We start from the raw sequence: 15,440 nt of genomic DNA, 5'->3' as shown, positions 1-15,440 counted from the left end.
TCTTCACCGGTGGGTGCAGGTGGATGGCCCAGAGAGAGGTACACCGTCCCTGACTGTCTCTGATCCGATGGGGCGGAGTCTCACCACCACGCAACTATCCACACCACAAACCCCACAATTCGGCCTCTGAGAGGGCTAGAGACACACAGTCTTCACTGGTGGGTGGCCCGGAGAGGGGTCCACTGTCGCCCACTGGTTTTGACCCAGGGGGGCGGAGTCTCGCCATCAGGCCACTATCCACGCCACGAACCCCACAACTCAACCTCTGGATGGGCTAGAGACACATGGTCTTCACCGGTGGATGCAGGTGGGTGGTCCAGAGAGGGGTACACTGTCCATGACTGACTCTGACCCGAGGGGGCGGAGTCTCGCCACTATGCCACTATCCACGCCACAAACCCCACAACTCTGCCTCTGAGTTGGCTACAGACACACGGTCTTCACCGGTGGATGGCCTGGAGAGGGGTACACTATCCCCAACTAGTTTTGACCAGAGGAGGCGGAGACTCGCCACCACACCACTATCCACGCCACGAACCCCACAACTTGGCCTCTGAGAGGGCTAGAGACACACGTTCTTTGCCGGTGGATGCATGGAGATTGCTCAGAAGTCACTGCACTGCCCCCGATCCGCTCTTTCCCGATGGGGTGGAGTCTCGCCACCACGCCACAAATCCCACCACTCAGCCACTGAGTGGGCTAGAGACACACAGTCTTTGCCGGTGCAGGTTGGTGGCCCGGAGAGGTCTAATTGCTTAATGCATCATCCCTTTGATGTTCTACTTAATATGTATGCTCTCTCAGGTTCAATAAGCCGAATTTAAGATGGTCGCCACTCAACGAACACGTACTGTAAAATGTCAAAGGGATGATGCGTTAAGCAATTATACCTCACTCCCTCTTTACACAGTGTTGCCTTGACCTTGAGTGCCGGTCATGTTCAATTCTGCTTATTGGACCCTTAGAGAGCATGCTAGTTAAGTAGAATGTCAAATGGATGACGTGTTAAATAATTAGACCTCACTTCCTGATTACGTTGCATTGTTGTTGAGTGGCGGGCATCTTAAATTATTCTTATAGAACCTTAGAGAGCATACATATTAAGTAGAAAATCAAAGGGATGATGCGTTAAGCAATTAGAACTCTCCGGGCCACCCACCTGCCATTGGCAAAGGCCGTGTGTCTCTAGCCCACTCAGTGGCCAAGTTGTGGGGTTTGTGGTGTGGTGGCGAGACTTCGCCCCATTGGGTCAGAGTGGGTCGGGGGCATTGCAGTGACCAAGCAATCTACATACACCCACCGGCAAAGACTGTGTGTCTCTAGCCCACTCAAAGACAGAGTTGTGGGGTTTGTGGCGTGGATAGTGGCATGGTGGCCAGATTCTTCCCCCTCGGGTCAGAGCTGGTCAGAGACAGTGTAGTTACCTCTGGGCAATCTTCATGCACCCACCGGTGAAGACCGTGTGTCTCTAGCCCACTCAGAGGCCAAGTTGTGAGTTTCGTGGTGTGGATAGGGGAGTGGTGGCAAGACTCCGCTCTTTGGGTCAAAAGCAGTTGGGGACAGTGTACCCCTCTCCAGGCCACCCACCGGTGAGGACCGTGTTTCTCTAGCCCACTCTGAGGCCGAGTTGTGGGGTTTGTGACGTGGATAGTGGCATGGTGGCGAGACTCCACCTCCTTGGGTCAGAGCCAGTTGGGGAAAGTGTAGCCCTCTCTGGACCGTCATGTCTCGCTGTTTACCTCATATTTAATGTATTGTTTTATCCAATCAGGCGTCATGTGCACTGAAAGATGCTCTGTGAATTTTAGGTTGCCTTTGTGTGTTCCCTCCTTAGGACTTGATCTTGGTAATGCAAGCTATAGACCTACTTACTGAATGGTGAAGGATAGAAAATGTCCCGCCTCATAAAACAGCGGTTGACACTGAGGGAAGCACCGCCACACACACATCTAGCTAAGCAATGTTCCTCAACCAGATTCAGTTTATTTAGTGCATTTAGAAATGTAATAATATGTAATAATGCATAGCGATAGACTTTATAAGGAATTTATGAGTTTTGGAGGCACGGGCACTGCACTAGTCTGCCCTAATGCAAGAAAGTTCCAAGGGTTAGGTCCAACGCGCTTCAGCCAAGTCTCCAATGTGAGGGTTTGGTGCTCTACAGTAAAGGACCATGAACAGAAAAATGTTTTTTTTTTACTAATTCAAGAGAGCTTTGATCCCAGCATGAAGCCTTGTAGCACCCTGTTTAACACTCATATTCACCACTCAAGACAGATGAGAGAGAGGTTTCACCTTTGTGACTGTCAGACACACTAGAAGATAGCAGACCGTATGACATCCTATCATAACATGGAAATAAGATCTGCCCTACTAGGTCATGACAATGTAAGGAGCTTTCCCATATTCAATTGACATTTTTCATACCATAAGTCCTAGCTTATTCTAAATCACCCTGAGTTCAAAAGCCATTTACACAATGTCTCACCACATTAGATAAGTCATAATTAGTCACAATGTGATATAGCCTAGTTAAAAGTCACCAAAAGTAGTTGTTGCACTATAACATAATTGTCAGGGGTGGATTGACAGCATTTCTGACCATTTGTTAGCTATCACTCCTTCGCGATAAAGATCAGAGATCAGATCCATGGGGCAGTTCCTCAACACATGCCCAAAAGTCCAGCTGAGCAAGCAGTGGCAGCAGCTTAGGCAGAGGTCTGTGTGACCTCATTTTGTCATCTTCAGCTCTGTGTTGAGTCAGTCCAAAACAGGCACCCTGCGATTAGAAACATTTGTGAACACAGAAATTCAGAGGCCACCAATGGAACTGAGATAACTTAAAAAAGAGCCATTACTGACATAATGTATCCATTCCATCCATTTACATGCTCAAGTTGGGGAAGAACTGAGGGTCAGGCAATTATATGTCAGTAGTATTGAGCACTAGTCTTGCCAGATACATTAAGTAGCCTACCTGTTTTACTCAGACTTAACAACATTGAAGATTCCATGCTCTCATAAGACAACAATTTATCATTATTCTCCAACTACAACCTCAGGTAATTTCACACGATGCTTCCCCCAAATGAAACCAAGTGGCCTTGAGTGGGGGAGGTGACTCATATTCATGGCCAACGTCGGGCTACAGTCTTTAGCCGTGACCTATTCTTTTTAGCCAATGGGAAAGAGAAGTGTGCCAGTATGATTAATGGTGATGATTACCTACTCAGAAAATGTGGTTTTCTGGCCCAGCAGCTCTCTTGTTATGACTTAAACCCGGGGCAGGATGCTTCATCATGCACCCAATGCTGCAGACATAAAATGCCTAAAAGACACTGCACTTGAATGGCCAAATATGACCTATAAAACATTTTACAGCCATGCTATCCAACCTTTTACACTGGGAATCACATGGAAACGAGCTCAATGTGGATTATAGCATGGATATCTTCAGCAATGTGTACTCAATATTGTGATCTGATCAGTGAAAATTACACAGAACATCACTATGAAACATCACATACTGTATAGTCCGATGTAAAGCTTTACAACGCTTTGGCAGATCTCTCTCTCTCTCTCTCTCTCTCTATATATATATATATATATATATATATATATACACACACATACTGTAGCACTGCTCATTAGAACCCATGACTACTCCCCCTTTGAAAGGTTATATCTCCCTGACATTTAGGTTGATGACTTATTTGATCTTGTGTTTCAGAGACTTGCTTCTCGTTCCCACTTGGAGTTAGTCAGGCTCTATTATAGTGGAGAGAGGCAACACAAACTATTTAGTGACAGTTTTAAATTATTGTCAACAGTGCAAGTGGTGCATCAGCTCACAGTGAAAGTATGTTTAGCCACAGAGGGTGCCTCTTTATTTTGTGGTGCCTGTTTGAAGTAAACTAATTGAGATGCTTCAAAGCTACCTCATTTGGGGTCATTTAGATGACTTTGCAGTAGTATCATATCATGCAGTCAAACATTTCTTCATGTTACAGTATGAGTCAGTAATAAACAGTTTAATTGGTTTATTCACTGTTAATTAGTATGTCATTCATACAGTATTTGCTTATATATGTATCAAGATGTCCATTGTAAATGTCAAATATATTAGCAATTGGTTGAACTGTGTTTGGAATGTATACAAGTGCATACAATGTCAGGATTATGTTAACATTTATGTAAACATAAGTAAGTAAAAGCAACAAGTAGTCAAGTATGTCAATTAGGTGTATTCTCACTAGGGGAGAACACCTCACTTGACATGTTAGCTGAAACATGGCAAAATCATCATGCACGTTTGCCAAATCTATTACTGCACATATAACATGTTGGATTGGGGCAGGGTTAGTAATCCAACACTTAGAAAAGATTCATTCATTCAGGATTTGTATTACCTCCGTGACAATGCAGGTTGAGAGGTAATGTTTCCGGTGGCGTGTGTTTGTTTGTTTGTTTGTCTGTTAGCAGGATTACACAAAAACTACTAGACTGAGTTTCACGAAACTCAGTGGAGGGGTGTAGCATGGTCCATCTTAGAACCCTTTAAATTCTGGAGCATATCCGAATCACAGGGCAGGTCCAAAGGCCGCCCAAACACAGCCGGCCATTTACCTCCATTCATTGTTTAGACCAGGTTTACACTAAAACCACCAAACTGATTTGCATGAAACCCAGGCGAGGGGGTGAAGCATGAGTCAACTAACAACCCTTTAGATTTTGGAGCAGATCTGAATCACAGGGCGGATCCACGAGCTGGCCAAACACGGCCGGGCCGGCCATTGACCTCCATTCATTTTTTGGACTACAACTGCGCAAAAACTACAAGACCGCTTTTCATGAAACTCGGTGGAGGGGGGTAGCATGGGCCAATTTAGAACCCATTCGATTTTTGCGTGCACAGTCATGAAATGCCATTTCTGTTTTTGTATACAGTACATTCAAGACGATGCTTTTCGTCATCCTCTTCGGAAGAGAGAGGAGGTGTGAGAGGAGGTGTGGTGCACATGTCATTTCCATCATATCATTTTTCCTCAGGATACAATAGCATGAAATATGTATGTAAATGTAAATATGCAATATGCTGCAGAACTAATTTGTGTTATTAGTTTGCATTGTTTTCAGTTTCGATGCAACAATGTCCTCTACGCCTAATGATGCCCAACCAAACGTAGGCTACCACGTTAATGTTATACCGTATTGTGTGAGATTTCATATCCTGTAATTGATGGTATTTATTTAACTACAGGGACCGACAGACGTTTAACTTCATCAAGCTCCGGTCACCTCTTCAGTGGAGTTAGGTGTGCCTGTTATAGCATGTTCAGAAATGTGATTTGTAGGTGATCTTGTAGGCTATATTTTGTTAACTACTTTTTTTTTAATCTACCGTACGATTTGATCAATAAACCTTTCAAAAAATCCTAACTGGTACTTTCATATTGGGGTAAAACACTACTTTGGTGGCACCTTAAGCAAAGCAGATTAGCCTACAGTACTTAGTACAGTTGTATCACGTATCTCATAAAATGAACATGGTTAATGCTTCTGTTTCTAGTACAGTACATGCATCACATCCTATATTGTCTTGCCACATACTTAAAACATGGGGAGAACAGATTGGTATTTCAGTATCATATCACAAAACAAATGAGAATGTTCTTATTAAACTACATTTTGGAACAGAGATGCCAGTGCTGAAACTCGGCAAAAGACCAAAAACAGGTCTGAGAGTTGTAAACAATTAAAGACGTCACCAAGGGTGTCCCAACGTTTTTTTTGTAGCAGCCTTGTAAAGTGTGGGACTTTCACACATGTCTGTGCCCTTGCGCACCTGTTGAAATACGTCACCCAAGTGCATGCCTCAGTGAGGGGCGTAGAGCTTAGGGTGGGTATTGGGAACGGGCCTGTAACTTCTCTCTCACGGTGTAATACAAGTAGCACCCTCTGGCAGGCAAGATGAGAAAAACACAAGACAGAGACAAGGATCTGACAATGAACAGAGGAAAGAATAGGGAATATATAGTGGAGATTAACAAGGGAACGAGGTGAAGATGGGGGCTAATCAACTGATGAAAGATTATAAAAAGTTCAAAAACACAGAAACAGAAACACCATGGGGCAGGGAAGGGAAGACACCACATACTGGGGAACTGTGAAGAGTCACTAGGGGGGCAATCACTGGGGAGCAAGGACAGTGTGTGAGAACTTCAAGCATATTTACCAAACTCCTGTCCTGGTTTTCATCTAATGTTGAAGGTGAGCGCGAGGGGATTGATTCAGTTTTCCGGTTTCAAAAGACATGCAGGGCATTTATATAGGCCTGGTGCACAGAGAAACCACTCTTGAGGACAGCCAGTTCAGGGATATTCGGGACAGAGTCAATAAAGTTAAAGGTGAGAAAAGAAATGGATATATTTAGTTTTCCATTCTATTGGCTAACAGTGGATGAGTGTTAGTACTCCTGATTATTTTCACACTCAGATCTGACATTGGCCCAACAATGGCTTTGCGCAATTTTTCGGGGCTCCCCCGCAGATCGGGCCATTGGGCCCCTCCCAGAGTGACATGGGATAGACATCGCGGCCACTTAATTCTTTTTTTTTTTTTTATTGTTGCAGGCATCGTTGACAAATACAAACAAGTGGCTCTGTATTACTGTAGGCTATTATAACAGGAAGATATTGTAGAACATTCGTTATAGCCTATCATTTGAGTTCACACAACAGAACGGTTCACACAACATATTCTGCATCAAAGAAAAGTTGTCTACAAAAAACAACAACCATATCCTGTAGGCTACAGAGGCTGCAGTCAAAAGCTATTTTCTACATGTGTTGTAGTAAGCTTATTATTTTATAGGAGTGCATCTCCTGGCATTCTCCTGCGCAAAGTCCTGTAGGCTATAACACTTTAGATCTAGACTGCACACACGTTGGCTCTCAATACTAAGGATAACCCAGACAGTCCTTTGCTGCCTGTTGGAACAATGATGTTATTTTTGATAGCTTTGCCCTCTCCTGTTCGGCTTTCGCTCTCGTTTTGTTTTTCTGAGCACCGCTTGGGTATTTGCGCTTCATTTTTAGTTTTGACCGGCAACACAATTTCTGTAGGCTACTGAACTTGAAAATTAGCAATGCTTCACACTTTGTTTTGAACGCTGCCCAGCCTGCCAATGAGCATTTATGTTCAGCCGGCTAGCCCTATCACAGGTGAGCAAATAATTATTAGAATGATACACTTGACGGGGTGCTTTGCAATATAAAAGGGAAGGGGGCCCGCCCTCTGCGTCCTGTTCCCGTTACGACTTTGGAAATCTAAGAGGCTACAAAATGTAAAGAAAAAAAAAATCTAGTGGGGCCTCCTAAGCTCCGGGGCTCCCCCGTACGCCTGTGTGGCCCAGTGATCATTGAACTACTTTGGACACATGAGGTTCAATCATCACATACACAATCAGTCAGAAATCCAAGGGAAAATGTAATATGTAATTAGGCTTGAGTCTCATATAAAATAATTGAAAGCCCAAAGGCAGTTTTATGGCTCCTGTCAATGTAGAATTACGATAAAACATTATACATCAGTGAAATTACCCTTAAAATGCTGAAAATGCAGTTTCTAGCTCTGAACCAAGCCTCTGGAGGACTTCGCCCTGAAAATAAAGTTGGTGACTCACACTTTAACTATTCAGACATTAAAATAAAGCCATTACAAAATGATCTGTCTCAATGACATGGATACAAAGGAGAAAACCAAGGCCACCATTATTATTTGACTACCAGTCAGACATTATTATAAAACACATTGTCAACTTAAAACTTTAAAAAAAAAAAAGTTCACATTGAGTCAATGCCAAGCAAATTGTCACAAATTGTCATGAAGCATGTTACAGTAGCAGCAAAATGTTAGTATGCTGGGCTATACAGGGGTTGGATAATACTGGACCCAGTCCATTCTTATCATGACCTACTGTACTGTATCATTCGAGCAACACTCAGCAACTTTTTCAAGGCATACATGGAAAAGGGGGTTTCCTAATGGGCTTCAGATAATGGGCATGGTGACGTCGATGTATTGCGTTGATGTTATTTCTGAGCCTAACCATTGTCCCCAAAGTCTCAGAGCAGGCTAAGTATTTCTCACTTTATTACTCATAAAGTACTGCCGATTGTATTACTCATCTCCAGGCAGATTGGATTAGGTTAAAGCTTTTTGAACTCCACCGATGCTGATTTCCCTGGAGTCTCATGTTGAACTTTAATGAATCCTTAATGTTTGCCAAAACCAGTGCTTTAAGGTACCCACAAGACATGCCATAGGCACCAAATTAATAAAATAGAGGAGCCTTTCAGTAGACTGAAGGTGACAGGTCTCGACCCAGGTCAGTACATTCTGGTTAAGTCCATTAAAATGGAATCCTTCATCTGAAAGATCAATACTTCGGGCAGTGATTTCCGATATTTTGTAATGGTTTGAATTATTGAGAAACAGTAAAAAAAAAACTTCTCATACTGCTGCATGTTCATTCTTTTTAGCATTGGGTGGCTATGGACATGTTTAGTAGCAGCAGCAGTAGTAGAATCAGCTACTCTATTCATTCAATAATAATGGTTAATATGCCTTTGAATATGATAATGACATGATATTATGAAAACATTATTTTAAGAGCATTGTTCAGATTTCCAGTCATTAATTAACTGTATGTCTCCGGTGTTTTAGAAACATTGGGACGTCTGACCTTCAATTAGACACTCAATTATGGAGGACTCTTTATTGATAATTTTTTTATAATAATTTATAATTTTAATAATTTACTGTAATTGCTATTCCATTACTGCTCACTTGTGTATTTCCTTTGAATTTCTCTCACCGTATTGACAATAAAACATCCATTTTCACAAGAGCCAATGCCAACATGCCATTTGTGCCAAATGGCACATTTCTTTTTTCTTCTTCTCTTTTTATTTTTTAATAAAGGGACAGCGTACAGTTAAAAAATATACATTACGCATAGATTTGTACAATGTGGCTGGACTATGGCAATATGCATGCATACTACATTGATAGCACAGCCATTTTATTATATATTTTCACCATTTGGGAGAATTGTGATTTCTGCCTCTGGAAACATTTCAACTTAAAAGGCTAACTAACACGGACTACCACTTCTTCCATAATGCTCATTCACAGGTAACTGAGTGCTTGCCAAGTGTAAGGCTGAAAGAGCAAAACCAAAATGAACAAGCATGTTTTTACAGACACGGCTGAAAGATTCAAATGGATGGATAGCAGTGATCTGTCATGGCTCGCTGTTACACTGTGTTCTGATGCAACTGCTCTGCAATCAGACTGGGGTGGAGAATGACTTCAATGGATTTTTAAGCATAGCACTGGGGATCATTGCTGGCTTTATCCTGTGACCTCTGTAGAACAGGCAAAGGTTATCTGGTGCTAATTGGATAGGCTTCATTGTGTATGCGCCATGCAATATGTATAATGCAGCTGAAGCTGTAAATATTATACAGTGATAGTTCATAGTTGCATTACTAAACAGACTGTAAAATAGACTGTCAGGTTAAATGAGGTGTGACTGTGTTCAAGACCGATTGTAAATTATGTTTATTTTCCCATTTTAGTATGTACATTATCTCCTGCGTCCATGTTTTTGTGCAGATGCACAAGACAATTGCTCTTTCACTCACTAATCAGCCACTTATTCTGAGTTTTTTCCATGGCGCTGGCCGTGGTCATACAATGTGATATTCAGGACAGCCATGGACTTCGTCTACACGGTAGCAAGATGTGATATTCAGGACGTTTAATCAAGTATTTACGCAGTAGGCCGTTCAAGGAATGCTGCTAGCTACTAGGGCCTTGCACACAGAAAATTCCTGTCTCCCTCACTCCTTTTTTCCCAATGAAGAACGCATCAAGGCAAATCGCTAGTAGTAAAGGGAAAATGCATGTTTAGCCCTGTTTTAAGGTTACTTATGATCATATACAATTGTTCAGATCAAAACGTTGACAAAACTAGCACTTTTGAGAAAGTCTGATAATTGTTCTACCACCGTTTTGGTCATACTGTACAATGGATGTGGGTGGGCACCTTGAAAAATCTTTCAAAAACATGTTAACTCTCTTTTTCAAAGACAAGAAGCTCACCGAGGGGGTAATTGGTGTCCGTTGGGGTTCTGACCTCAAATTCGCCGCAAAGTATGAATCCTTTAGGGTTTTATTGATCATTTTTTGAAATCCATTGACTTGTATTGAAGCGACCGTTGTAGATATGTACAGTATATCAATCCGCAGAGGGGATTCAGGAAGCGGAACTACTTACGGTAGCTATTGTTATTGTTTATGTTGCTAGGCTTCCTAGTTTGCAGAAGTTTACACACATATGTGCTGCGACTAAAAAGTTCTATGCTAAATATTTAAAAAAGCCTTTCCAGATGAACTAGAATCTTACTTTATGGCGAATTATATGTCAGAACATCAACTAACACCTCAGTGAATTTCTTGTCTTTGAAATTGAGAGTTTAACATGAATGATTTTTCACGGTGCCCACCCACATCCATTGTATGACCAAAACGGTGGTAGAGCAATTATCAGACTTTCTCAAAAGTGCTAGTTTTGTCAACATTTTGATCTGAACCATTGTATATGATCATAAGTAACCTTAAAACTGGGCTAAACATGCATTTTACCGATTTAGGCAGGAGTAGTAATGTCCTAGCCTTGTGAGACCATGAGCTCACATTTGCAAAATCAGAATCAAAATCAAGATCGCAAATCAGTCTGGATACTCTCCATAGAGATCCCTTGGTGCCAGATCAGAAAACGACCTCGCCAATCAGCTTTGGTTCTGAGGAATTTGAAGTACAAACAGCTACGCTGGGCGGGTTTAGGTGTGATGACAGCGAGGAGCGGTTGAAGTTAGCGCGTGATTTCGAGAGTAGCGTGTGACAGACGGTGATAGACAGATAGTTCATCCAATCACCTGCAAAGTATTTTTGAAAGTGCCTGCCCTTTTCCAAACAGTTTACAATGGAGAGATCCCATGCAGATGGTTATGCGAAACGAAGCAAACCATCTGGCGCATCAAGATAGTAATGTCCTTGTGCTGAAATTACCGGTGTTACCGAAAAGGACTGCCCAAACGCTGACAGAAAAGAATGGAATGTGCCTTAAAAACTTGATTATTCCTGACTACAGACACTGGTTATATGCAAAGGTCTAAATATTGACCTTAACCCTAACCCTAACCCATTTCAGTTACAGTGATGGCACCCTCATTCATGAGACAACTTGATCTGACCAACCATACATTTTGTGTCTCCAAAGTACTCTCCTTACAGTACAGACAGACAGACAGGCAGAGAGATAGGCATAAATCACAGAGGGGAAAATCTATTGTTGCAGCTGTACATAAAAACATGAAAACAGCATGGTTATAAAACAATAAGACAGGTTATATATTAAAAACAGTAAGACATAAAGGCATAACAAGGGAGCTATAAAGGCACGATCATTACTATTTAAAAGTACAATAAAAGCAGAGTACTGAGGCAGCCTGTCTTAACCTACTTCAAGCTGCCTCATGAAAAATAAACATGTAGCAATATTTGAAGAGTGAGAATTTGCAATGGATTTGTACTTTTCTGGAGCACAGCATTTGTTAATATCAATGGAGTAGGGGCTAGTAATGGTGACAGCATGTCAATTTCTAGATTAATTGTTGACTCGGCATTGAGCAATTGCATGGCATTACCATAGTAATGACTTTTGGGTCCTCCTTTAAATGTGAATCAGAAATGAATGGTAATTATGTTATTGGATTTCTTTTGTTTATTTTAGATAGAAAAGGGATGTAATAAATAACAAATTTCGAGTCCGTAGGGTACAGTACAGCATAATTAACAGTATAGCTAGTATAGTGGCACATCTGTATGCTCCTCACTTGATCACTGTACCTATGTGGTGTATATTTTAGCACTGGGTGTGCAGGATGTATGGTATCTCCTTTGCTAAAGAATCATCTCAAGTAGCTCATATGCAATAGTTATTTTATGTAAGCAAACGATGAAAGATCAGTTTGTCTGAATATTGCATATTTTTAAACTCACTATCCTCATTATTTGGGTTGTGGAAGTGGCCACGCTACATACAATTCAAGCAATAAGATTGGCTGATTATTTCAGATTAGTCATGAATCTTCTTGGCTGCAGTATACATAATCAGCAATATTCAGTTACCTGGCACTGAGGCTCATGGAATAGTGAGGAAATAGCATCAGGCTAAGTCAAATTAGCGCACAGGTAGTAATCAGAATGCTTGGTGATGCAGGAGGGGGGCACTGATTGAAAAACAATTAAGTCAAAAAACAAAATGCTCACGCCCATTCACAGATGGTGGAGAGTCTGCCGTTCAAGATGGGAATTGAGTCCAAAAAAATGTCCCTCTGGTTGGTAGTCGGTCTTCACGGCCAAGCACAAATGCAGCATTTTCAAGTCGTCAGCTACGCCTATTTTTGACCCTCCACAGAAAATTAAGCCCAGGTCAAAAGTTACTTTACAGGACAGATGTATTTCCTTTTTTGAGAAGAAGCTTGATGTATTTATCAAGGGTTTTCATTGAATAGTATTGGATCATTTTCATCCATAGTGGTTAAAATAAATGCCTAGCAGGGCATGTGTGTGTCCACTGCATTCATGCGCAAGACATCAACCAGACAGCACTTCCCTTTTGCATTAAAGTCACCACTAGTATCTCTGCTTGGCTCACACACAGAAACAATCCACAAGAGAAATACACTGAAATTGCTTCTGTTTTTGCTATTGTTATGGGGAAATGTACAATCTGTCATTGTCTTATTCCTGTTATTGTTCCAGACTTGGTGGATATTTGTATAGAGACAGCTGTTGCATTTCCAGAGACAAGACATCACGTTGAGTCACCTTAAACTAGGATGACTAGATTTATGATTTCTTGATTTATTTTTCTCTGCCAAATCTATGTTCTTAGTCCCAGCCTGGCACAGCAATCATAATTCCTCCAGTATTCAGAAGTATTGTCCATTCCCCTTTATGTGTTTCATCAGTGCAAAAAAAGGAACAAATAGCAAGTAATAGCGATCAAACAATGCTGCTCCATCCAAAATCCAACCATTTAGAGTTCAGTCTTACACCGGATATAAATGGAAGTCAATCTATCACTAATCACTCAGGTTTTCAGAGTTTGAGGTGTTTAGTTCTTTTGGTGTTTAGCTCTTTTGGTTTTGAGCTCTTTTGGTGCTTGTTCTAAATGTTAGGATTCGTATAGATTAGTATCAGGGTTAGGTGCATTGTGGGTATAATCATCATTATTATGTATAGTCATTATATTCTCAACATAGATCAGATAACTCTTATTTAGGTAGTTCAATCATGTTGGATATGGATAGGTCATAGATGTTTTCCAACCAGGAAGTGAGAAGTCGGTATGCTTCTGTCAATGCCTTCCCTGCTTCCACAATTTTGTGTGTGTGTGGACGTGCTCAGAGCCTCGCAGTTCTGACATAACTCTGTGGGCGAACTTCGCTTGATATGGACCCCAAGTGGCAAGTAGAAACGAAACACAAACAGGCCCTGAAAGGGCTCATGGTGTGCAACCACCAGTTTGAATATTGTTCGCGTTTTTTGTGTAATTTGATCATGTTGGATTGATCAGAGATAGAGTATGGCTAGGTCATATATGTGTCCAACTGTGACAAAGTTAGTCATGTTGTTAGGTGGGGGATCTGTTGGATTTGGTCATAAAATGCAGATCTGCGCTCTCTACTTCTGTGATCACTGATTGGTTCTGTGCTTAGAGGCTTGTGCTTCAGGCTCAATGAGGTTATCTCAATCATATGGGCTTTCTGAAGCCCAGCTCTACATAGCTCCTGGAAGCTCTGGATATCCACAATCATTAGCTGAGAATTTGCTTTTAATTTTTCACTCTAGACGGAATGAGTGTCTCAGAAAGAGAAACAGGGCGAATTAATCCCAATGGTCAGAAGCTGCATGTATGATTCGACACAATGAATCCTTTGATCTAGCTGCAAACGGTCAGACAAGCAAAAAAACTGACTGGGGCACATTGACAGGTGCCTTGACTGGTGCACGTTGACATCGCCTCTTTTCCAGAAAATTCAGTAAGTAAGTAAGTAAGTAAGTAAAACTTTATTTATAAAGCACCCTTCCCAGCACTAGTGCTTTACAGTAAAAAACATAAAAGTGCAATCAGTAAGAAAAAACAACAACAACATTAAAATACAGTCATGTGTGCTGTTTTCTGGATTTCCTGAATTGAAAGAAAGTGCTCAGGGACCGTTCCGCATTCTTTTCAAGCAAAATTTAGAGCTCCGGGAGGTAATATACTAGAAGTATTTAAATTTATTTAAAATGAATAACATTTCATATTCATGAAGACTAAGAGGTCATATGAATCCTCATTATCATAAACAACACTCAAACACCATTTCACTGAATAAATCTAAACTAGAAAAGCCCACTGCACTTTCACATTCAACAACTGTACATGCTGATGATATGCATCATGGATGAGGGATGACAGGCTTGGTTTGTGTGTTGTGGAATTTACGATCCCCTTATGGAATTCCATGATGACTGCTCATCATTGACTCTAACACTACCTCAAGTCAGATCAGGCATTCACACAATGTGTCAATGATATTCCAGTGATACCATACCAAGACAGACATGTTATTTATGTTTGGTACGTGTACATTCTTAGTGGTGATGGGTTGTCTATACAGTATAAGCATTTGTCTTATATATCTCTCCATACAGTACTTCACTCTATCTTATCATTACAATGTTATGTTTCATATTGTAATCTTACGTTGGTTGGAAAGCAATAAATAAGTGCACTGGCATCTCAACAGAGAAGATATTCATACATTTATTGATATTCATTATAATGTAGTTTCAGAGGAGTGTAGGGCTTGATACCATGCAGAGGGTGTTATAAACTCGGAGAGGAAATGAAAAGAGATTATTCTTCTATGATCGTTTGTTCAGCTACAGTATGACTCTGGGCACATCCGTGGAAGCTAATACTGTATGTCCGATGCTGTGGCATGTACATACTGCAGTTGAAATGTGCCTTGTTGTTGGTTTAGCCTACATACAGTGCATGTCGCACCAATGTGAATCTACTGTTATTTGTGCCCTTCACTTCATTACAGTAAAATGTAGAACCATTTCTACAGTATGCATGCAGCAAAACATAATTGCATTCAGATGCCAGTGTCCTGTGACACACAAGGAACCTACAGTGGTTCTGCTGAGAAGTTCATTTGGATTGGATCACATAAAAAGTCCTGACATGACTTTAACTGTGAAATTAATGACAATTGTCAAAGCAATATTATCACAAGATCATTGTTTTG

The sequence above is a fragment of the Borostomias antarcticus genome (genome assembly GCF_949987555.1).
Source record: "Borostomias antarcticus genome assembly, chromosome: 2".
Classification (NCBI taxonomy): domain Eukaryota; kingdom Metazoa; phylum Chordata; class Actinopteri; order Stomiiformes; family Stomiidae; genus Borostomias; species Borostomias antarcticus.
Note: the sequence above shows the minus strand (reverse complement) of the source record.